The sequence below is a fragment of the Bos javanicus genome, chromosome 10, assembly GCF_032452875.1.
Source record: "Bos javanicus breed banteng chromosome 10, ARS-OSU_banteng_1.0, whole genome shotgun sequence".
NCBI lineage: Eukaryota > Metazoa > Chordata > Mammalia > Artiodactyla > Bovidae > Bos > Bos javanicus.
Window position 1 is genome coordinate 44,532,290 of NC_083877.1, and position 25,378 is coordinate 44,557,667.

Below are 25,378 nucleotides of genomic sequence, written 5' to 3' on the forward strand. Positions count from 1 at the left end.
ACCTACTTTATAAAGAAGTACCTAGTTTTCTTCTTTACTAATGGCAATAAATGCCTCTATGAAGCTGCATAAAACCACTGAAGTGAGAATATTAACAGGTTTAGTCTTCTCTATTTGAATATGCCTGGAAATGAACTTGAACAAATCCCCGAGAGGAAACTTCTTTGATAGTTTCCAGGCAAGTGACTGCTGACATTTTTACATTACCAAGCACAGTATAGCTCAGTGGTAAAGAATCCGTCTGCAGTGCGGGAGATGTGGGTTCAATCCCTGGGTCAGGAAGCTCCCCTGGAGAAGGAAACAGCAACCCACTCCAGTATTCTTGCCTGAGAAATCCCATGGACAGAGGAGCCTGGTGGGCTACAGTCCATGGGTTGCAAAGAGTCGGACACGACTAAGCAACTAACCACCACCACTACTGTGAACTAGGGACAAGTAACTACAACTTCATGAAAGTTATATGAAAGTTACAGATACACAAACCCTCTCAGTTTCCCAGGTAGTAAAATCACTAGAATCAAATCCTAAAGCCCAGAAGCAGAAACTAAGAAAAATATGTTTAATGAAATAAATTTCAAATTCAACCAAGAAACAACTTGCTCCTGTCAAGTTCGATTACAGTTTGCTCCGGTTAGGTATATTCATTTATTCAAATTAGGTTTCAGATGTTCATATTTCCCCTTTCCCTCCAAACTCTGGCTTTATGAAGTATTCATAGAAAGAAATATATGAAAAGCTGTTTGACTCCACGTCACTAGTAAACAGCTCCAGGCAGTGAGCAAGGTCCGCTCCCCTTGTTGCCCTTGGCTTGGGAGTCTGAGCAGCCACGTCAGCCTCTCCTTTCCATCTTAGGTAATTTTAATCCAGCCCCACAGTCCAGATTCATGGTACCCGGCTTCTAGTTTGGTTACACGCCTCTGTGAACAAAGTTAAATAAATGATTCAGATTCAGGACAGTAAACTTTGGATGGATCTTTTTTCGAGAATAATTTCCAGGTGGTAGGATGAACTGGAGAGAAGGATAAAGAAATGGAGAAATTACCTGTGGAGGAAAATGTAAAGTGGCCTCCAAGACTACTGGCCTCATTAGGATTTTGGACCCAAAAACACTATATGCTAAAAAAAATGAAAAATCTGCATCCTGTGGATATAGCTATTTTGGACTTTGGCTATGATATCTGGATCAGGCTGTTGTCTAACCTTCCCTTTTCTCTTAGCCCACTTCTAGGCATGTATCCTAGTGAAAGAATCCTCAATAGAGAAAAAAAGCTTTCAAGCTCAAAGATATTTATTATAATATAATTATGACAGAAAAAGAAAAACCTAAATAGGTAAACATGTGGGGGTGCAGTGAAGTGAAAGTCGCTCAGTTGTGTCTGACTCTTTGCGACCCCATGGACTATACAGTTCATAGAATTCTCCAGGCCAGAATACTGGAGTTGGTAGCCTCTCCCTTCTCCAGGGGAGCTTCCCAACCCAGGGATCAAACCCAGGTCTCCTGCATTGCAGGTGGATTCTTTACCAGCTGAGCCACAAGGGAAGCCCAAGAATATTGGAGCGGGTGAAATGAAGTGAAGTGAAGTCGCTCAGTCATGTCCGGCTCTTTGCGACCCCATGGACTGTAGCATACTACGCTCCTCCGTCCATGGGATTTTCCAGGCAAGAGTACTGGAGTGGGTTGCCATTTCCTTCTCCAGAGGATCTTCCTGACCAAGGGATTGAACCCAGGTCTCCTGCACTGAAGGCAGACACTTTACCACCTGAGCCCCCAGGGAAGTCCTCCAAGGATCTTCCTGACCCAGGAATTGACCCAGGTCTCCTGAATTGCAGGCAGATTCTTTACCAACTGAGCTATCAGGGAAGTTGGAGAGACTAAGTTAACTAAGCAGTACATACTCAATGAGTAGTGTAAGTATTTATAATACAAGAAAAAATTTAAAAAGCTGGATATGAAACTGCATGTGTAATATGATTCCCGCTAATAAAAAGGATATTCACATAGAAAACATGGGAAGAAAACATTACAAATAACAGCTATCTTGCTCTTTAAACTATTACACACTTGATATGTACTATTTCACATGCATTGGTACAATCATAGAGAAAACATACGGAAAGCCTAGTGAGCTACTGCTTAGAGAAAAATGCTGAACTTTTTTCCAAGCTAAAGCTGCATGGAAAAACTGGGTGCAATTATTTTGAAAACTTCTATATCAAGAGCATTAAATTTAAATACCAACAGGAGTCAAACACAGCATAAATAAAAGAAACTGCACTGGGACAATTTTCAAGTTGGCAAGCACCTGCCCCTTCTGAGGGAGACCACCTCTTCTTCACTCTTGACATTTGAGAATGCATCTAAAGTTTTCAAGAAAAATTCTAAGTATGGATTTCAAGCGAAATCTCTTCAGTTTTGCATGTTAAATCTGAATTTAAAGTATAAATATATTTCCCAGGCCAGATAAAACAGGCCAGATGATTTTTTTGGCCCCAAAGCTGCCCATTTGCATCTTCTGCTCTATATCTGAATAAGTACAAGTGCACACACATCAATAGATGTTAGAGACAATCCAACCAAAATGGACCTGAAAACTCTAGAAAACAAAAAGTCCATATCCTGCGGATTTAGCTATTTTGGGTTTTGCTTCCATAGAAGCAAAATCTTCTTTAATATGCATGGATGCTTTTATAATGAAAACATTAAAGCATTATTTTTCACTAAAGTACAGGGTTTATCTTTTTTGAAGCTTTCTCAGGATGTGGAGATTCTTTTCATTTTTCTCTACATATTATAGCCATTAAATTAAACTTTTAATTGTTCTTATGAGGATGTTACAGACAGCACTGATGGAGTCATACATACAAGACAAAGACATCAGCACGAAAAATGACAACTATGCAAAGTGGACTATGTCCACTATGTCCATCCTTAAAAAGGATGTCACGTTAACTCAACATAGCTGCCTAGTCACTCTCTCTCTCTCTCCCCATACCCTTGACCTCGTCCCACCACAACCCAATCGGTGGAGGGAATCGTGTCCCTTGAGCCTACTGACAAAAATCACAAAAGTGTAGCCCAGGAGGGGAGGGAACAGGAGGGAAGTCATTAAGCTTATGAGAACTTATGATAATGTAGGAAGAGTTGACAACTAGGAAAAAGTGAAAGGTTTTACATCCTACCCCAAATTCTTTTAATAATTCTACTTGGAAAGTTGAGCTGTTTCTCCAGACATTTAAAAAAAGGGAATGAAAAAACCATCTGCAATTCTACTCAAGACAGAGTTGCAGATGTTGGAGAAAAAGCATAAGGGAAGTGAGATTTGCTCTTCTACAAATACAAGTGCTGTTAAGGGCCCTTTTACTTTGCTTTATACGTTCCTCATAAGATCAAAGGGATAGTTCAAGTTTCACTTTGTGCTCAGGGGTGGCATGCCCTGTTATGTCAGGAGTCATATTTTCATCCATTCTTTTGCTTCTCCTTGAGAATGTACTCTGTTTTCTGGCCTGTTCTAAGAGCCCCTGGGAAGCTTCCTGCTTGGCATAACAAGAAAGTGTTTGAGAAAGTGGGCTTTCAGGGAGTCGTGGGGCACTGCAGTGGGCAGGGGGTAGTGAGATGAAGTGGTTAAGGGTTTGTATGCTTTTGAACTTCTGCCAGGACTGCTTGATATTCTCTGGTATTTCCTCTGAAAGATTATTATGGTTTGTCACAGTGATGCACTGTTAAACGTTTAACAACTAGTTCTCTGAGGAAAAGAACCCTTATCTATATAGCACTTGCTCATTTTTCTGGTGTAGATGTTCCCACCAGAGCTGATTTCACTAAATGCAGAGCCAGGAAGAGAAATGCACAACAGGCTCCTCCAGCTCACCCCTAGTCTGTCTTCTGCTCCATCTTCGTCTCATCAGAGTGTCTGAGGCTTTCCGGTAGGGATGCTCAGCCTGTAAGCAGTGCCTGCTGTGAAGAAACCCACTCTATCCTCTGTTGCTGCTTTAACCACCATTGTTCAGACAGTCTTTGTGATCTTTTTCAGCTGATCACATTGTTGAACAATTTTATGTTACTTCTATTTCTCTCTTCTTACAGTTTATCTTTTTCATTTTATTGATTTTATTTCTTTACCACTGTTTATCTCAACAGGGAAACACTGAATCTAAAATTGCCCCTTCTCTGAAAAAGGTACAGAGCTCACACCATGGTAGACACTAAAAGGTCCTCTTGTAGTCAATTTGGGACTCACTCTGGGACTAAGCTTAGTTGCCTCCTGAGAGATCAATGATATTAGTTATGCTGTTCAGATTGGCAATGTGCAATTGACGAGTCAGCTGCTGCGGCAGTACTACTGTGTTTTTAGACACGGCCATCTCAATAACTTGGAATAACAAATATTTATTTCTCACTCACAGTCTGCAGGTCCATGGCAGCTGCTCCTCTTCAGGCTGAATGTAGGTTTCAGGACGCAGGTCCATCCTGTACATCTTCTTCCAGGGCCCACAATGAAGGACGACAGGCTTCTAGAGCTTGATCTAACTGTAGAGTTCCTAAAGCTGGTGCTTAGAACTGTCACGTGGACTTCTTTGTCCGTTCCACTGGCCAGAGCAAGTCACATGGCCAAGCCCATCATCAGTGGGGAAGTAGACTCCACCCTAAAGGGAAGGGGAGCAGAGACGGGAACATCTGCTAAGCGACGTTCCATTACAACAACTCTTGAAGGTATTGCATGCTCAATGAAGGTGCTCTGTGAGCTAGTTTCTCCTGGAAGCCTCCCGGGGTGAGAAGGAAAAGGGTAGACAATAAAAGGGTGGAAAAACCACAAAATGAGCAGCTTTCTGTATAATTCCCTGGGAGGAAATCCCTCACATCTGACCACCTCAAAGTATACGACAAGGAAAGTGGGTTGAAAGGGCTGCCCTCAGGCATGGCGGATCCTCACTGTAAGGGGTTGCCAGCTTATATGCATAACTTGGTGGGGGGTGGAGGGGCTTTCTTTAAGAAAAGAAATACGAAATTACAAAATTAGATTTTAAAGTTTTTATTTAAAGTGAGAAAATAAACCACAAATCACACATTTTGGAAAAAATTGATAATTACCCAAAAATCCCCCAAATCCAGAAAAAGGATATTTTAATTAACAAACTACCTGACATGCCTCTATAATATTGTCCTAGATTTTTTGCCTGCAAATATTTTGATAATCTCGGACAACAACTTGGTAATATCACATGTTAAGAGAATAGATTCATTTTTTAATTTTTTCCTATTTCATTGAAGTATAGTTGATTTACAATGTTGTGTTAATTTTTCCTGCACAGCAAAGTGGTTGTTACATGGTCATACATACATACATATATATACATTATTTTTCATATCCTTTCCATTATTCAGTTCAGTTCAGTTCAGTTGCTCAGTCGTGTCTGACTCCTTGCAACCCCATGAATCGCAGCACGCCAGGCCTCCCTGTCCATCACTAACTCCCGGAGTTCACTCAAACTCATGTCCATCGAGTCGGTGATGCCATCCAGCCATCTCATCCTCTGTTGTCCCCTTCTTCCCCTGCCCCCAATCCCTCCCAGCATCAGGGTTTTTCCAATGAGTTAACTCTTTGCATGAGTATTACAAGATATTAAATATAGTTCCCTGTTTTATAAAGTAGGGTCTTGTTGTTTTTCCAAAGAATAGATGGGTTTAGTCATTCCTCTAGCATGAAAGTTTCTGACTATCTCAAACTTATTTTTCCTCTACAACCCTCACACTCTGGCTGATAATGATAACAACCCTCATTATCTGGCTGATAATGATAATACCACTGGCCCTGGACCTTCACACTGAAAGAATTAACACACTGATTAGGAAGAGTATTCCTGGAAACAACCCAAAATGTCTATCAACTGATGAATGGATTAACAAAATGGAGCACTATTCAGGCACAAAAAGGAATAATATACTGATTCATGCTAAAATGTAGATAAGCCTTGAAAACACTGTGCTAAGTAAGGAAAGCCAGACACAACAGGCACATATATTATATGATTCCATTTATATGAAGTGTCCAGAATAAGCAAATTCAGAAACAGAAGATATTTAGGAAGGGATTTAGGAGTCGGCTGGTGAGAGGAAGGGAGAGAATAGGTAGGGACTACTGATGTGGTTTCTTTAGGGGAGGGATGAAAATGTTCTAGAATTAAAGAGCTGTGATAGTTTCACAACTTTGCGGCTGCTGCTGCTAAGTCGCTTCAGTCGTGTCCAACTCTGTGCTACCCCATAGACGGCAGCCCACCAGGCTCCGCCATCCCTGGGATTCTCCAGGCAAGAACACTGGAGTGGGTTGCCATTTCCTTCTCCAACGCAGGAAAGTGAAAAGGGAAAGTGAAGTCGCTCAGTCGTGTCTGACTCTTTGCGACCCCATGGACTGCAGTCTAGCAGGCTCCTCCATCCATGGATTTTCCAGGCAAGAGTACTGGAGTGCGGAACATACTAAAGTCACTAAACTATATGCTTTTAAAAGGTCAAGTTTATAATATGTGAGTTATAGCTAAAACTTAAAATTTTTAAGATCATTCCTAAAAGCCACTCTTATATTCAAACAGCCAGAAATAAGTATACCCAGAATACCTGTAAACTATATAAATATATCTCACTGAACCCAAACTCAATGTATATCTTTAATTTAACATCCTTTTAGCCAGACCCCAAAATATCCTTGGCTGCCATGTGATACAAAGGGGTGGTTATAGAAGTCAGCATAGAAAGAGACACTGGTTTTACCCTTCTAAATTGTACAAAGCCACATGACCAAGTCAACCTATCATTAGGGCCCCGGACCATCCTTACATGCCAAGCACCCACCCCACTTCCCCACCCCCACCCACAGTGTCGGCCACACGCATTTAAATTTTAGAAAACGGTCAAGCAGTCCTGAATATTTTTACACAGCTTCTTCAAGGCAAACAAAGCAACAATTTCTCAGCTAAGCTATTAAATCCTGTTTACATTGTACCTGAATGTCTAAAATGACACACTTCCCCTTTGAAAAAAGACAGCTTTAAAAGAGGTTTCTTTTCTGTGTTTAGGACGTTGCAAATTTTCCCCTCCTCCATGAAACAGAGGGTAAGCTCTGATTAGAATCCCTCTCAAGGGGGTCTGACCTTGCCCAGAGGATCAAAGTCCAAATTTCATCTCACCACCAAGGCCTAATGAGAATTCCAGAGCCCTCCAGATCATCTCAGTTTTGGCAAATCCGCCCTCGGGCTGACCCTCACCCACATGGAAGCCCCTCTCCCCAGCTGTAGCCCTGAGCTTGGCCTGCACCTGGCTGGCTTCTGCTCGAGCCTCTCCCCTGCTCAGCTGGAAACTGGACTCTGGTGTCTGTAAATTCTCCAGCTGCCGGGACCCAAACTGCTTCTCAGCCTGGAGGAGAAGTCCTGCCAGATGCAGGGGCTGTAATTCATTTATTTGAGGATTATATAATTTCAAACGCCAACAGACAAATACATGGAGATATCTGCCTGTGTTTCTGACTTTGGCCCATTTCTCAAAGGCCAAACAATATTCTTTTGGATGCAAGCTTCAAATACCTTCCCATTCAGATATTAACCAGAAATCAGCTTTAAGAAAAACAAATTGTCCTTGCTTCTTAACTAAACGTTCATTCCTCTTCTTGTCTCACTTTAGCAAAGATGAGTAAATAAGCACTAATCCCAATGGCCATCAGAGGGTTGGCTTCTGAGATATCTGGCTGTGTGTTCTGTGCTTTGTCAGTCAGTCGTGTCTGACTCTTTGTGACCCCATGGACTGTAGCCAACCAGGCTCCTCTGTCCATGGGGATTCTCCAGGCAAGAATACTGGAGTGGGCTGCCATGCCCTCCTCCAGGGGATCTTCCCAGGCCAAGGATCGAACCCAGGTCTCCCACGTTGCAGGCAGATTCTTCACCATCTGAGCCACCAGGAAAGCCCTGGCTAGGCTGGCCTAAACTGAGGCTTTCATTTCAAAATGCTGTACCAAGTATAAGTTGAAGTTTCCTTTGAGTGGCTAGAAATAATTGTGCTTAAAAACTAGATTAAGAATCTGAGAGCTTCTCTAGTGGCTCAGTGGTAAGGAAACCACCTGCCAATGCAGGAGACATGGGTTGCAGGACACAATGCAGGCGACATCAGTCCCTCGTGGGGGAAGATCTCACATGCTGAGGAGCAACTAAGCCCGTACGCCATAACTATTAAGCCTGTGCTCTAGAGCCTGGGAGCCGCAACTACTGAGCCCACGTGAAACGACTACTGCAGTCCACTCACCCTACAGCCTGTCCTCCTCAACAAGAGAAGCCATTGCAATGAGAAGCCCAAGCACCACAACAACAGAGAAGTCCCTGCTCGCCACAATTAGAGAAAGCCCACATGCAGCAATGAAGACTCAGCACGGCCAAAAATAAAATAAATAAAATTATATTTAGTAGGAAGTCAAGAGATACCTGGAGTAACAGGCAAGTTTGGCCTTGGAGTACAAAATGAAGCATGGCAAAGTTTGCCAAGAGAATGCACTGGTCATAGCAAACACCCTCTTCCAACAACACAAGAGATGACTCTACACATGGACATCACCAGATGCTCAATACTGAAATCAGATTGATTATATTCTTTGCAGCCAAAGATGGAGAAGCTCTACACAGTCAGCAAAAACAAGACTGGGAGCGGACTGTGATTTGGATCATGAATTCCTTGTTGCCAAATTCAGACTTAAATTGAAGAAAGTAGGAAAAACCACTAGACCATTCAGATATGACCTAAATCAAATCCCTTACGATTATACAGAGGAAGTCACAAATAAATTCAAGGGATTAGATTTGATTGAGTGGGAGGCCATGATCAAAACCATCCTCAAGAAAAAGAAATGCAAAAAGGCAAAATGGTTGTCTGAGGAGGACTTACAAATAGATGAGAAAAGAAGAGAAGCAAAGGCAAAGGACAAAAGGAAAAACACATCCATCTGAATACAGATTTCCAAAGAATAGAAAGGAGGGATAAGAAAGCCTTCCTCAGCGATCAATGCAAAGAAATAGAGGAAAACAACAGAATGGGAAAGACTAGAGATCTCTTCAAGAAAATTAGAAAACATTTCATGCAAAGATGGGCACAATAAAGGACAGAAATGGTATGTACCTAACAGAAGCAGAAGATATTAAGAAGAGGTGGCAAGAATACACAGAAGAACTATACAATAAAGATCTTCATGATGCAAATAACCACGATGGTGTGATCACTCAACTAGAGCCAGACATCCTGGATTGAAAAGGCAAGCGGCCCTAAGGAAGCAACACTACGAACAAAGTTAGTGAAAGTGATGGAATTCCAGCTGAGCTCTTTCAAATCCTGAAAGATGATGCTGTGAAAGTGCTTGCTGCACTCTATATGCCAGCAAATTTGGAAAACTCAGCAGTGGCCACAGGACTGGAAAAGATCAGTTTTCATTTCAATCCCAAAGAAGGGCAATGCCAAAGAATATTCAAACTATTGCACAATTGCACTCATCTCACACGCTAGCAAAGTTATGCTCAAAATTCTCCAAGCAAGGCTTCAAAAGTACATAAACCGAGAACTTCCAGATGTTCAAACTGGATTTAGAAAATGCAGAGGAACCAGAGATCAAATTACCAACATCCGTTGGATCATAAAAAAGCAAGAGAATTCCAGAAAAACATCTACTTCTGCTTCAGTAACTACACTAAAGCCTTTGACTATGTGGATCACAACAAACCTGGAAAATTCTGAAAGAGATGGGAATACCAGACCACCTTAACTGCCTCCTGAGAAACATATAGAAACAACAGTTAGAATAGGACATGGAACAACGGACTGGTTCCAAATTGGAAAAGGAGTACATCAAGGCTGTATATTGTCACCTTGCTTATTTAATTTATATGCAGAGTACATCATGTAAAATGCCAGGCTGGATGAAGCACACACTGGAATCAAGATTGCCAGAAAAAATATCAATAACCTCAGATATTCAGATGACACCACCTTTATGGCAAAGAGCAACTAAAGAGCCTCTTGGAGAAAGTGAAAGAGGAGAGTGAAAAAGCTGGCTTAAAACTCAACATTCAAAAAATTAAGATCATGGCACCCAGTCCCATCACTTCATGGCAAATAGATGGGGAAACAATGGAAACAGTCACAGACTTTATTTTGGGGGGCTCCAAAATCACTTCAGATGGTGACTGCAGCCATGAAATTAAAAGATGCTTGCTCTTGGAAGAAAAGCTACAACCATCTAGACAGCATATTAAAAACCAGAGACATTTCTTTGCTGACAAAGGTCCATAGAGTCAAAGCTATGGTTTTTCCGGTAGTCATATATGGATGTGAGAGTTGGACTATAAAGAAAACTGAGTGCTGAAGAATTGATGTTTCTGAACTGTGGTGTTGGAGAAGATTCTTGAGAGTCCCTTGGACTGCAAGGAGATCCAACCAGTCAGTTCTAAAGGAAATCAGTCCTGAATATTCATTGCAAGGACTGATACTGAAGCTGAAACTCCAACACCTTGGACACCTGATGTGAAGAACTGACTCCTTGGAAAAGACTGATGCTGGGAAAGACTTAAGGCAGGAGGAGAGGATGACAAAGGATGAGATGGTGGGATGGCATCACTGACTCGATGGACTTGAGTTTGAACAAGCTCCAGGAGTTGTGATGGACAGGGAAGCCTGGCATGCTGCAGTCTGGGAGGTCGCAAAGAGTTGACACGACTGGGCGACTGAACCTAATTGATATTTTAAAAAATTGATAGTTGCTGTTAGTTTTATGTATGGAAAATGGAAAGAGAAAGAGGATGGGAAGGGAGGGGAAGAGAGAATAGGAGAAGGCAGAAGAGAGGAAAAGCAAGGGAAGGAGAGGAAAAGGAGCAAGTCAGGAGGAGGAGGAGTCATGGCAAAGGCAGAAAAAAGGGAAGTCACAGGATAGTAGAACAATCTCAGAAATCAAAGAGGAGTGCTTTTCTAAAAAGAAAATTTGGGGCCACTAGTGAGACTCCAGTAGTTGGAAAGCCCACTGAATATGCATGATGTCATGCACTGTACATTCACAGCACACACAAGGCCACATTCAATCTGCTGACCTCGAGGGCAGAACACAAGGCGCACTTGTTCCCCCTGGCCCTTGACTCTGAAGAGAAGGAGAAGTCTGTACTGGAAGCATTTTAATTTTGAATCAGGCTGGTTGTTAGCTATGTTGTGAAATAGATTAGCTTTCAGAAAGAGAAATATTCATTTCTTTTTATGGTCACTATTGTAAGTAGATGGTGGGTAACAGGCTTGGGAGGCCCCCAACTTGGTGTCAGGGCTGAAGTGGCAAAGCCAGGACTCACCAGTGGAGAAGAATCAACCTGGCTAAGGGGGAATAAGTCGTATCCCAACTTGTACTGTGACTCAAACAGGGCTTACTTATGCAATTTGGGTGTCTCTTTTAGTGACTTCTGGAAAAATAGAGCTAAGATATAACCTTATAAGACAAACTGTAAATCACATCAGTCACAGGAAATTTTGTCATGGCTGGATTAGGTGGCATTACACATGCAAACAGAAAGGAGCTAGTTCTAAGAAAAAAGTCAGAGGAACTGGGATTTGTCTGAATATTACTAGAATCATATGGAAGAGAGGTAACTGGGTTCTTTTAGGTTGGTGATGCCAATATAGAGAGAAATGGAAATATATAGAGGAGATGGTTAGTTCACCAGATTATTTTGTTCATTTAAATATTCTTTTGGAAATGTCCAGTTTCCTTTTTTCCCTCTTTTTCTATGTTCACCAAGGTGTATTTTTCCTATTTTTTATAAACTATGTTTATTTAGAGATAACTTAGATATCAATAGTTCATCTTTTTCTTTATTTTTTAAAACCGTTAATGATAGAAAATTTCAAACTTAAAAGTAGAAAGAAAAGTATAATGAACTCACAAGTACCCATTTAACAGCAGTTTTTAAAAATCTATTCTCCTTTTTTTTCCTGGTGTATTTTAAAGCAAATCTCAGACATGATATTAATTCACCTGGAAATACTTCTATATACATCTATCTTTAACTGTTAAGAAGTTTTAAAAATTGCCAATTATCCCATTTTGATAATAATACAACTTAAAATAATTTGTTTATATAATTGAATATTAAGTCTATATTCAAATTTCCCTGATTATCTCAGATGTATTTTGTCACAAGTTTGTTCAAGTCAGAATCTAAACAGTTTCATACATTGGATTTGGTTAAATATCTTTCATTGCTTATAAATCCATCCCTCAATTTTTATGTCATTATTTCAGAAAAACTAGCTCATTTGGCCTATAGAATATCTCATTCAGGATTTGATTTATTGCATCTTGGTGGTTTTGTTTAAAATATTCTTTGCCTTATTTTCTGTGAGCTGATAGCTAAAGCTATTGGCTGGATAAGATTCAGGTCTAATTTTTTTAGGCAAGAATACTTCTTAAGTGGTGTGTTTTTCTTATTGTAGGACATCATTATACAGTCAAGTTGTTTTATTTTTAATTATACCAAGGGAATCGGTGGATTCAGGTGATAGCAATCCAATATTTCCATTATGAAGTTCTTCATTGACTTTTTTTTTTCAATTTATTTGGCTGTGCCTGGTCTTAGTTGTAGTATGTGGGATCTTTGTTGCCATGTGCAGGATCTATTTCCCTGATCAGGGATGGAACCTATGTATCCTGCATTGGGAGCACAGTCTTAACCACTGGGCCATGAGGGAAGTCCCTCTTCATTGACTTTTAACTTAACTGTTTTAGCAAACATAATTGTTGTCTAGATCCATTGTTTTATTTGGAGTTTCAAAATGACGATTTTATAATTCCATGATTCCTTCTGCATTCGCTGGTTGAATTATTCCATAAAAAAATTTCCCTCATAAATAATTTGGTTATCGTGAAATATAGTTCATACAGGAAAGGCAGAATAAAATCCTTGATATTTCCCTTTTTAATACATTTTTGTATTTCAAGAAGTAATAGTTAGAACTGGACATGGAACAATAGACTGGTTCCAAATTGGGAAAGGCATATGTCAAGGCTGTATATTGTCACATTGCTTATTTAACTTATACGCAGAGTACATCATGTGAAATGTTGGGCTGGATGAAGCACAAGCTGGAATCAAGATTGCAGAGAAATATCAATAACCTCAGATATGCAGATGATACCACTCTTCCGGCAGAAAGTGAAGAAGAACTAAAGAGCCTCTTGGTGAAAGTGAAAGAGGACAGTGAAAAAGTTGGCTTAAAACCAAAATTCAGAAAACTAAGATCATGGCATCCGGTCCCATCACTTCATGGCAAATAGATGGGGAAACAGTGGAAACAGTGGCAGACTATTTTTGTGGGCTCCAGAATCACTGCAGATGGTGACTGCAACCATGAAATTAAAAGACGCTTACTCCTTGGAAGGAAAGTTATGACCAACCTAGACAGCATATTAAAAAGCAGAGACATTACTTTGCCAACAAAGGTAGTATAGTCAAAGTTGTGGTTTTTCCAGTAGTCATGTATGGATGTGAGAATTGGACTATAAATAAAGTTGAGTGCCAAAGAATTGATATTTCTGAACTGTGGTGTTTAAGAAGACTCTTGAGAGTCCCTTGGATTGCAAGGAGATCCAACCAGTCCATCTTAAAGGAAATCAGTCCTGAATATTCATTGGAAGGACTGAAGCTGAAGCTGAAACTCCAACTTTGGCCACCTGATGCACAGAACTGACTCTTTGGAAAAGACCCTGATGCTGAGAAAGATTGAAGGCAGCAGGAGAAGAGGACGATGGAGGATGAGATGGTTGGATGGCATCACCGACTTCATGGACATGAGTTTGAGCAATCTCCAGGAGTTGGTGATGGACAGGGAAGCCTTGTGTGCTGCAGTCCATTGGATCACAGAGTCAGACACAACTGAGCAACTGAGCTGAATTGAATACATTTTTGAGTGATGATCTGGTGCCCTAGTGACCTCCAAAAACAACTAAAGACATATTTTTTTTAATCATTTTCAGTTCAGTTCAGTTCAGTCGTTCAGTCATATCTGACTCTTGGTGACCCCATGAACCACAGCACGCCAGGCCTCCCTGTCCATCACCAACTCCCGGAGTTCACCCAAACTCATGTCCATTGAGTCAGTGATGCCATCCAACTACCTCATCCTCTGTCATCCCCTTCTCCTCCTGCCTTCGATCTTTCCCAGCATCAGGGTTTTTTCAAATGAGTCAGCTCTTTGCATCAGGTGGCCAAAGTACTGGAGTTTCAGCTTCAACATCAGTCCTTCCAATGAATATTCAGGACTGATTTCCTTTAGGATGGACTGGTTGGATCTCCTTGCAGTCCAAGGGACACTCAAGAGTCTTCTCCAACACCACAGTTCAGAAGCACCAATTTTTCGGTGCTCAGCTTTCTTTATAGTCCAACTCTCACATCCATACATGACCACTGGAAAAACTATAGCCTTGACTAGACAGACCTTTGTTGACAAAGTAATGTCTCTACTTTTTAATACACTGTCTAGGTTGGTCATAACTTTCCTTCCAAGGAGTAAGCATCTTTTAATTTCAGGGCTGCAATCACCATCTGCAGTGATTTTGGAGCCCCCAAAAATAAAGTCAGCCTGCGTTTCCACTGTTTCCCCATCTATTTCCCATGAAGTGATGGGACTGGATGCCATGATCTTCGTTTTCTGAATGTTGAGCTTTAAGTCAACTTTTTCACTCTCCTCTTTCACATTCATCAAGAGGTTTCTTAGTTCCTCTTCACTTTCTGCCATAAGGGTGGTGTCATCTGCATATCTGAGGTTGTTGATGTTTCTCCCGGCAATCTTGATTCCAGCTTGTCCTTCTTGGAGCCCAGCATTTCTCATGATGTACTCTGCATATAAGTTAAATAAGCAAGGTGACAATATACAGCCTTGACGCACTCCTTTTCCTATTTGGAACCAGTCTGTTCCATTTCCAGTTCTAACTGTTGCTTCCTGACCTGCATAAATTCATTAATTTTTCATTATCTGATGTGTTCTAATTTTTTTCATGTACATATTGCCCCATCTTTGGCCAGTGGGAGCCTCTTAAGAATGGCTTTTACATCGTTTCGATTTGACTATTTGTTTTGAAAGATTTCCTCATTTCTTCTTTGACTTAAGATAATGTCCCAGACTCACTTTTTAAGTCCCGCCCTAAACTTGGAATCTGCAAAGAGTCAGACACAACTGAGTGACTAAGCACAGCACAGGGCAAACTTGGAGTCAGGCATTTCCCCAAAGATTTCTGGTTCCTCTTAGTAGGGAATGGTATTCAGAGACCATAATGTGAATGCCTGTTGCGCTTATTACTACTAAATTCATTGTTTCTAGGCCTTTTCAACAGTCAGAGCAATGAAATATGTTATTTTTAATTTAAGAGACAAAAAATCAGTTTATTCTGGTATTTCCTATTCAAATATGAGATTATGGGATTTTTTACTTAACTCTGTTGGTTTTATACTCTTATTTTAGTAATCTTATGTTATTAGTAATGCTGATGCTTTAGTATCTCTTATTTTTCAGTTAACAGCCAAGGTTCACCAGATATTTAAGAAAATCTGAACACTGAAAACAGAAACAATAAAAGGAATTTAAAATATATCAATGTAAAAAACATTATAATTAATATCCTCAGAGACACAAGAGATAATATCACCCCCATGGATTTATTACAAAGAAATTTTAACCTGCATTAAATGTGTTATTTTCAAACTAAAGCTAATAAGTAATGATGTTACTAATAATATCACAGTAATCAAACTGATCAGCAAGGGAGAAGTAACATACAGATACAAATCAGTTAGGAAAAACCATGTAATCTTGAATTTAAATTGGAAATATCAGTAAGAATCAAGTTTCTCTCATCTTCATATGTGTAAATGTTCTCACTCTTTACTCTGAAAAATCCACAAAACAATGATAATTCAGTAGCAAAGACTATCTCTTATGCCCATATGGTGGTCTCTAAATACCATTTCCCAGTGAAAAGTAACTAGGAATCCTTGGGAAAATACAACAAGGATGCAACAGCCAAACAGAGAATATGAAATTCTGTAGATTTGATCAAATGTTTGATCAAATTTCTCCTACAAATAAATGGCACTAAAAAAGAGAGGAGCACTTCCCTGCTGGTCCAGCAGTTGACAGTCCGCCTGCCAGTGTTCGAACCCTGATCTGGGAAGATTCCACATGCTGAAGAGCAACTAGACCTGTAGGCCATAATTACTGAAGCCTGGGCGCCCTAGAGCCTGCATGCCACAAATGCCGAGGCTGTGTGCCGCAGCTACTGAAACCCACAGACCTAGAGCCCGTGTTCCGCGATAAGAGCAGCCGCTGCAATTGAGAAGCTCGTGCGCAGCAATAAAGGGTAGACCCTGCTTGCCACAACTAGAGAAAACCGGAGCACAGCAAAGATCCAGTACAGACACTAATAAATATTTTTCAAAACTTTTTAAAAAGAGAGGAAATAATATGCATTGGGTGGATCTTGTTTGAATCTTGTAGTACAAGAAATATATGGTCTTTATCCATGATTATATGATATTAAAAGATTATTAATTTTATTACATATGATAGTAGCATTATTATGTGGAAAAAAGGGACCTTACCAGCCAGCAATATATTCAGTTTTTGTAGCTGAAATGATATATTTGGGATTTGCTTTAACACACTGGAAGAAAAAGAAGTGGAGGAGACATAAGTGAGAGAAATTTGGCAAAATATTGATAAATACTAAAGCTAGGTGGTATGGGTTCAACATACTATTTTTTTGTGTATTCTTTGTATGTTTGTATGTTTGAAAATGGCCTTAATAAAAAAAGGTTTAAAAAACAGAACTCTGTTTAGAAACAAACTCTTATTTAGAAACACTAAAGAGGACCCAAATACATGGAGAGATATTAGGATATAATTAACTAATGAAGTTAATTAAAGGCACACAGGAAGCAAGAGAGAATCCAGCCCCAATTCCATGCCTCAGGCTCCAGCAAGCAGCAGGATGTGCCTGACACCCCCCAGAGCTTCAGTCCAGGGCCTGGACATGGCTCCAGATGTCCGTTGACCCCTGGGCCTCCCTGGCCTAGGGCGGCAGGTCCCGTTCCCATTCCCAGGCTGCTGGTGGGAGGCCCTTTGTGCAGCTTCCTAATTCGCAGAGCCCTTTTGGACACGCGTGAATAGTTGGTTACATTCTCCACATTTTTATGCAGATGCTCCTGCACAGGGTGGAGACTAGAGGCAGCAGCAACTGATTAGGAAACCACGGAGGGCAGCTCTGGAATAGCCTCTCCCTAAGGGACCCCACAGGAAACCTGCACAAACTCACATCCCTTTTGGTTTATTCCTCTGCCATGGCTGCCAGTTTCAGCCGTGCTTCGGTGTCCCCTTCTCCAGCTTCCGGCTCCCCCACCAGCTGTTGTTTCCCTCACCCCCTCTGCTCCCACCCAAGGTACAGGAGGACTTCATTCCATTTAGAGAACTCCTGGCGTTTCCTGGCGGCTGGGGATGATTCATTTTTACTCCCTGGAATCCTCTCTGTGGCCAGAACATTGTTTTCTATATCCTTCCCACCCCCACCCCCAGGAAAGAACAAAAGGCAATATTTGGTCTTCTGGCTGGAATCTAATCACCCCATCCCATACATGGTTTGGGCTGTGGTTCCTCCAGCTCATCTCACAAAACATTTTGAGATAGACTCTAACAGGGGGACATGGTCGATTTCCGGTTGAAGTGATGTATTATATGATTCATCTGTTCCCTAAGATTTCCAGTTATAGTTATGAAATCTGGCCTCTACCCCTGAAGCTAACCTTTATGTTTACTAGAAATAAGCCTAGTAACCCACACATTTTCAGAGCTGCAATCATGCTTTCATGAGCTTGTAAACTCAGCAAGATAAAGTTTTCTCTGTTGCAAATAGCTATGCTTGAAAAGTTGGTACAGTTGAAATAAGCTACAAATAAGATAGGTTTGATGAAGTTCTAATTCAAGAATTTCATTTTCTCACTTCTGCTCCAAACCATGGCCAGATCAATGGGACCTTCAACTGCATTATATTTCACATTGTGATCCCAGAAGGAGCCATACCATTTTAGAAAGAAGGATGAACAATGGATTCAAGCCATCCAGAATGAGATTTGCAACAGAGGGCAAATAAGGTCCTCAGAATCAAAGAATGTTAGGGGGAGAGAGATGTTAGTCAGGATCTACCCTCTCCTTTTAGAAGTGAGAAAACTAAAGTCCAAAGAGAGTCATATTTTCCTAAGGCCACAGAGGTAGTAAGGTTCAAAACCAGGTTTAAAACCAGAAGACCCCAAACCCATTCTGATCATGCTAGCTTCTGAAAAGTCCTCCTTGTTTGGCTTCGCATCCTCGCTGGTCTATTCTCCGGTCCCCAGCCACCTCCTCTACAGCACCCCTTGGCTCCTATCTCTCCTGGCTCAGAACTATTCACTCACTCTTGGCTGTCTCCCATGACTTTCCAGTTGTATCACACACTGCACTCCTGTGCCCTTCCCAGACCACATGGAAAAGTAGCTCTTCCCCCAAGAAAGCCCTGTGCTGACCTATATCTTTTCCAGTGCAGTTTTCTCTGCCCAGAAGATTCTTCTTCTCTATCTTTACCAGGCAAAATCCTCCTCCCTTTCAGAGGATCAGTTCAGATGCTACTTCCTTCATATTCAGATGCAATTTCTTCATTAGCTCTCCCTAAATGAAATCTATCTCTCCACTGTCTCCCTGTACTATATACTGTGGACCTTCGGTTTTATAGATACCACATTCCATCTGGCGTAATTCTGTAGTTAGTTATGAACATTCTGCTTCTTCCCACTAGTTTATAAATTCCTGTAAGTCAAAGACCAGATCTCATTTGGTAGAGATAGTTAGCAGAGTTATTTGCTCAGAGTAAACATAAAAAAATTTTTTTGTTCAAATGAATATAACAAAAAAGAAACAAACTCACAGATACAGAAAACAAACTAGTGGTTACCAGTGGGGAAAGGAAAGGAGAAAGGGGCAAAATATGGGTAGGTGTTAAGAGATATAAACTACTATGTATAAAATAAATATGGTACAAGGATATATTGTATAGCACAAGAAATAACGCCAATGCTTATAATAACTTTAAATGGAGCATAATCTATAAAGATATTGAATCACTATGTTGTATACCTGAAACTAATATTGTAAATGAACTATAATTCAATAAAAATTTTAAATTAAAAAAAATTAAACTGGATTAAAATCTATTATCTTTAGAAACCGACAGCATTTAGATATGCAATTCTAAAGAGCTGAATTTAAGTATTTTATATATTTCTATCCCTGATGTTCTCAGGTATGCTGAAGGGCATGTCTATCTCCTACAATGCATCTTGGATAAAATCAAGGAGGATTATTTTTCCTTTGCTATTTACTTAGATCCTGCTCAGCAAAAGGTTCAACTAAAGATATACCTGTTGAACATATAACAATTGTCAATTGTCACTGTCTGCTATTAAAGAAACTTACAACAGACTAATAGCTTAAGGAACTACCTTTGATTAGGAATCAGAAGACCTTGGGTTTACTTTAAACGATATTAAATTTCTATCAGTATGACCTTGGACCAGTCACTTAATCTCTGTTCATTGGTAAAAAGGACTGCTTATAAAAGGTAGGTTCCTTCATAGACACGGATGCCACCCACTGGACTACAAGTTTGTAGTCCAGTTCTGAAAACACACAGTATGAGTTACAGCACTGGTTCTCAAACTGTAGTCCTCAGACCACATCATCTACCAGGAACTTGATAGAAATGCACGGTGTATTCTGGTGCTTCCTCTTCTCCAAATGGGAGGGGGTGCTGGTCTTCTGGGATACTGCACTGGGGTAGTTCCTCCTCATCCTACCAGCTCATGGTCTAGGAAGTCTAGAATGATCTTACACATCACACTGAAACAATTCTGCTTCCCAAAGGCACCACGAGAAAATAATACCCACCCTACTTTCCGCATAGAGATAAAGCTGTGTCTGATGTTCAGAGGACATAATGATTGTGAAAATACTCTGAAAATTAAGAGGGACCATACAAATGTAAATATTGTTCAAGTTGCCTAGTCTCTGATGGAGCTGTATGAAGGAGAAAAACAGAATAAATGGAAGAGACACACATGTCAGATTATATAAACTACTCAGCTACTGAAAAAATCATCATTTTGATTGTATACATAGCTTTCCTCCCTTGATTTTCATCCTGCTTGTCTGTTTATGTTTGAAATAAAGGCACACCACATAGATAAAGTGAAGACACTGCAATTTAAAAGGAAGCCCAGTACTCTATAACCAGTACCTGGCTACTTCATTTACTTCTACAAAGAGAAAGTATAACCTCTAGAGCCCTCTTGAAAGGTCAGCTGGAAGGAGCATGGCATTGGATTCTGAAGCAAACACAGTGCTGTTTTTCCCCTATTTCCACAACTCCCTATCACTTGAGTAAAGAATGAACTGCTTGCGTGTAGTTCAGCTCCATAACCTCACACACATAAGAATCCCCTTTCCGTTTTGACTAAACAAGATAGATTTGGTCTTTTCCAAATGCAGAACTGGTTGTCCTCTTTAATTCCGCCCTGCCCTCCTCCTCTAACAAACCACCTGTGGGAATTACTTTTCAGGGGAGCAAATGACCTTGAATCATAAAGGCAGAGTTTCAGTTGGGCTTCTGCTATTTACTATATGGCTGCGAGTAACACCTGTCCTGACCTCATTTTCCTCAGGCTATTTGAGTGGACTGTCTGGTATTTGTTAACTGCAAAACATTTACAATAGAAGGTGATATTATCATACTACTGTTAGCAAAGCAGAGTAGCCAAGACCTGCTGTTTTCTAAAGACAGTTTGTAGACAGAGAAGGAAGCCATGCTTATTTGGAGAAATTAAATGACAGGGGAACAAATCAAGACACCCATTTCCTTGAATGTCTCTTCAAAAAATGGTAGAATAGTTGTTAGTGGCTATGGTAGTCTCGTATCTGCTTCTGTTTTCAGTCTGTTGTGAGATACTGTTTTGGTTGAAGCATGTGAAGAAAGCCTAGCCTCACACAGAGAATTAGCTGGAAATGGGAGAGGAATTTCAGCAGCTTTTCAGATACGCTGATGATCTTTCACATTACACCAAACTGCCAAAATGATCGTTTCTCCTAAAAGACGGTAACAATATGGAATCTGAAACTGTATCAGTGAACTTTTTGTACTCTATTACACTAAAATCCACTGATCTATCTTATGCTTTGAATAAATCTTTTACTCATGCATAGGGTAACAGTAATTCATTGAGCTAGGCAGAACTTTCAAATTTTGATACATTACATTATGCAATACCAAAATTCATTCCTATTGCCACCAAAATCACCAGAAAAGTGTCCAAATATAGAGAATTTGTGAAGTTAACTGTGGTAGGTAGATAAAAATATTCCAGATTTCTAATTTTCACTTAAAAGCTCAAATTGTATCATGGGCACAAATACTGATAATTAATTTCCTTAAAGGGATGAATTCACCTTTTTTTTTTTTTTAAGTATCTGCCAGATACTGAAGTCTGAAGAACCATAATTTGTTTGCCAAATTATTTTTCTTTTTGAACTAAAAATGGTGTTCCAGAAAAAAGGGGATTCTGTTCAGGATACGCAAGTGTTTTCTTCGGGGTGACCTTTCTCCTTTGACATTCAGCAGAACTGTTTTATGCATATTCCCATTTTGTTGCACAGAATATTAAAAGGAAATGAATTCAAGGTTCAAGATTTGATAAAACTAAGAATTTTACGACTTTATCAAGGGCATTCTTAGGTGAAATTGATTTTTTTTTTAATTATTGCAAATGTGTGATGGTGGATAATACACTGACTTCTAGTAGTTTGATTCATGCTGAGGCCCTATCAGTTTTAACTGCCATTGTTTCTGCACCATTGGTGCTGGTAACAGCCCAGGGGAAAAGGTAAATAATGTCTTGGTATTAATCTGACAATAGTTTACTTCATGGCTGCCTGAAAGTGTTAGTGACCTTCAGAAATCTGAAGAACCACACTATGAGAATCAGTTAGGCAGACAACCTTCCTGCCTCAGAGATTGCACTGTGTTCAGTTCAGTTCAATTCAGTCGCTCAGTCGTGTCCGACTCTTTGCGACCCCATGAATCGCAGCACGCCAGGCCTCCCTGTCCATCACCAACTCCCATAGTTCAATCAGACTCACGTCCATTGAGACAGTGATGCCATCCAGCCATCTCATCCTCTGTCGTCCCCTTTTCCTCCTGCCCCCAATCCCTCCCAGCATCAGAGTCTTTTCCAATGAGTCAACTCATCGCATGAGGTGGCCAAAGTACTGGAGTTTCAGCTTTAGCATCATTCCTTCCAAAGAAATCCCAGGGCTGATCTCCTTCAGAATGGACTGGTTGGATCTCCTTGCAGTCCAAGGGACTCTCAAGAGTCTTCTCCAACACCACAGTTCAAAAGCATCAATTCTTCGGGGCTCAGCCTTCCTCACAGTCCAACTGTCACATCCATACATGACCACAGGAAAAACCATAGCCTTGACTAGACGGACCTCTGTTGGCAAAGTAATGTCTCTGCTTTTGAATATGCTATCTAGGTTGGTCATAACTTTCCTTCCAAGAAGTAAGCGTCTTTTAATTTCATGGCTGAAATCACCATCTGCAGTGTGTAATTTCCTCTAAAACGTCTCTTGAGAGAGTGTGAAGCAGAGATACAGAGAAAACTAAAGAACCAAGGAGGCCTGGTACATCAGTACACAGTCTTCTGAGGAAGACTTATGCTCTTCTGCCCCCTCGTGGTAGACCATCAACAATGCAGCCGATTACACAGCAGGACTACTCTATGTAAGCAAAGGACTACGGTTTCCTTGTTGATGTGTTGATGTGGCAGAGGCATTATTTTACAGCTACACTTTCTACATTCACATTCAAGATCTAACTGTGCTTGAAACGGAATGTTTAAAAATCCCTTTTAAAATCGCATCAAAAATACTTAGGAATAAACCTGACCAAGGATGAGAAAGGCTTATATGCTGATAAGTATAAAACATTAATAAAGAAAACTGAAGATGACTCAAAGAAAAGGAAAGATATCCCATGCTCCTGAATTGGAAGAATTAATATTGTTAAAATGGCCATACTATCCAAAGCAACCTACAGATTCAATGCAATTCCTATCAAATTATCCATAACACCGTCCAAAGAACTTGAACAAATAGTCCCAAAGTTTACATGGAACTATAAAAGACCCAGAATAGCCAAAGCAATTCTTAAGAAGAAGAACAAAACAGAAAGCATAACGCTTCCAGTCTTCAGACAATATTACAAAGCTACGGTGATCAAATCTGATATTGGCACAAAAACAGACATATGGATCAATGGACATGAAAAGATGCTCAACATTGCTAATTATTGGACAAGTGCAAATAAATACTACAATGATGAACCACCTCACACCAACCTGAACGGCCATAATTAAAAAGTCTATAAACAAGAAATGCTGGAGAGGGTGTGGAGAAAAGAAAACCCTCCTACATTGTTGGTGGGAATGTAAATTGGTGTGGCCACTATGGAAAACAGTACAGAGGTTCCTCAAAAAACTAAAAAGAGAGTTGCCATATGGTCCAGCAATCCCACTCCTGGGCATATATCTAGACAAAACTATAATTCAAAGAGATACATGGACCCCTATGTTCATAGCATTACTATTTATGATAGCCAAGACATGGAAGGAACCTAAATGTCCATCAACAGATAAATGGATAAAGCAGATTGGTACATACATATACAATTAAATACTACTCAGTCATAAAAAAAGAATGAAATAATGCCATTTTCAGCAACATGGATGCAACTATCATCATACTAAGTGAATTAAGTCAGAAAGAGAAAAATACCCTATGATGTCATTTATATGTGGACTCTAAAATATGGCACAAATGAACACATCTACGAAACAGAACCGGACTCACAGACGTAGAGAACACACTCAGTTCAGTTCAGTCGCTCAGTCGTGTCCGATTCTTTGTGACCCCGTGAATCGCAGCACACCAGGCCTCCCTGTCCATCACCAACTCCCGGAATTCACTCAGACTCATGTCCATCGAGTCAGTGATGCCATCCAGCCATCTCATCCTCTGTCCTCCCCTTCTCCTCCTGCCCCCAATCCCTCCCAGCATCAGAGTCTTTTCCAATGAGTCAACTCTTCACATGAGGTGGCCAAAGTACTGGAGTTTCAGCTTTAGCATCATTCCATGCTAAAGAACAGACTAGTGGTTCCCAAAGGGGAGAGGGGGAAAGGACTGGCAGTTCAAGGTAAGCAGATGCAAACTATTCTATATCGGATGGATAAACAAGCACCTACTGTATAGCACAGGGAACTATATTCAATCCTCGTGATAAACCACAATCAAAAAGAATATATATATATATAACTGAATCACTTTGCTATACAGCAGAAATTAACAATGTAAATAAATTTTACTTCAATAAAATAAAGTGTTTTAAAATATTAAAAAAAGGATCTAAATGTGTTTCATCTTTTAGCGACTAGAATGCAGGAGAATAAGTTGCCATCATGATAAAGGCTGAGGATAGGGTCTCTGGTGAAGATAATCAATGCCTGCTTAATTCTCAGGGGCATTCTTGCCACCCCTTTTCTCCCAGTGTTCTGAGGCTTGGCTCTCTGTGTCAGTGAAAACCTTTGCTACCCTCCATTGAGGAACAAACTATAATCCCAGAGTTTTTCACTTTTCTATAAACCAAGCTTAAAAAATGAGTTCTAAGGGTCTTCATGTATAAAGGGGAGGTTGACCAGGTTTCAAAGACTGCCCTCTATGCTGCATTCTATTTCCACTGAGATCTCATCAGTTCAGTTCAGTCACTCAGTAGTGTCCGACTCTTTGTGACCCCATGGACTGCAGCACGCCAGGCCTCCCTGTCCATCACCAACTCCCAGAGTTTACTCAGACTCATGTCCATTGAGTAGGTGATGCCATCCAACCATCTCATCCTCTGTCATCCCCTTCTCCTCCTGCCTTCGATCTTTCCCAGCATCAGGATCTTTTCAAATGAGTCAGCTCTTCGCATCACGTGGCCAAATTATTGGAGTTTCAGCTTCAACATCAGTCCCTCCAATGAACACTCAGGACTGATTTCCTTTAGGATGGACTGGTTGGATCTCCTTGCAGCCCAAGGGACACTCAAGAGTCTTCTCCAACACCACAGTTCAGAAGCATCAATTCTTCAGCACTCAGCTTTCTTTATAGTTCAACTCTCACAACCATACATGAGTACTGGAAAAACCATAGCCTTGA

At 40.5% G+C, this 25,378-nt stretch overlaps 1 long non-coding RNA gene across 2 annotated transcripts in view; it reads right to left on the bottom strand.

Moving 5' to 3' along the window:
* LOC133256160 (uncharacterized) overlaps positions 1-25,378 on the bottom strand; it is a 183,008-nt gene that overhangs the window by 13,300 nt on the left and 144,330 nt on the right. For both annotated transcript variants that reach the window (XR_009739112.1, XR_009739113.1), the window contains one exon: positions 4,403-4,644. This is a non-coding gene — a long non-coding RNA (uncharacterized LOC133256160). The remainder of the gene's footprint in view (positions 1-4,402; positions 4,645-25,378) is intronic.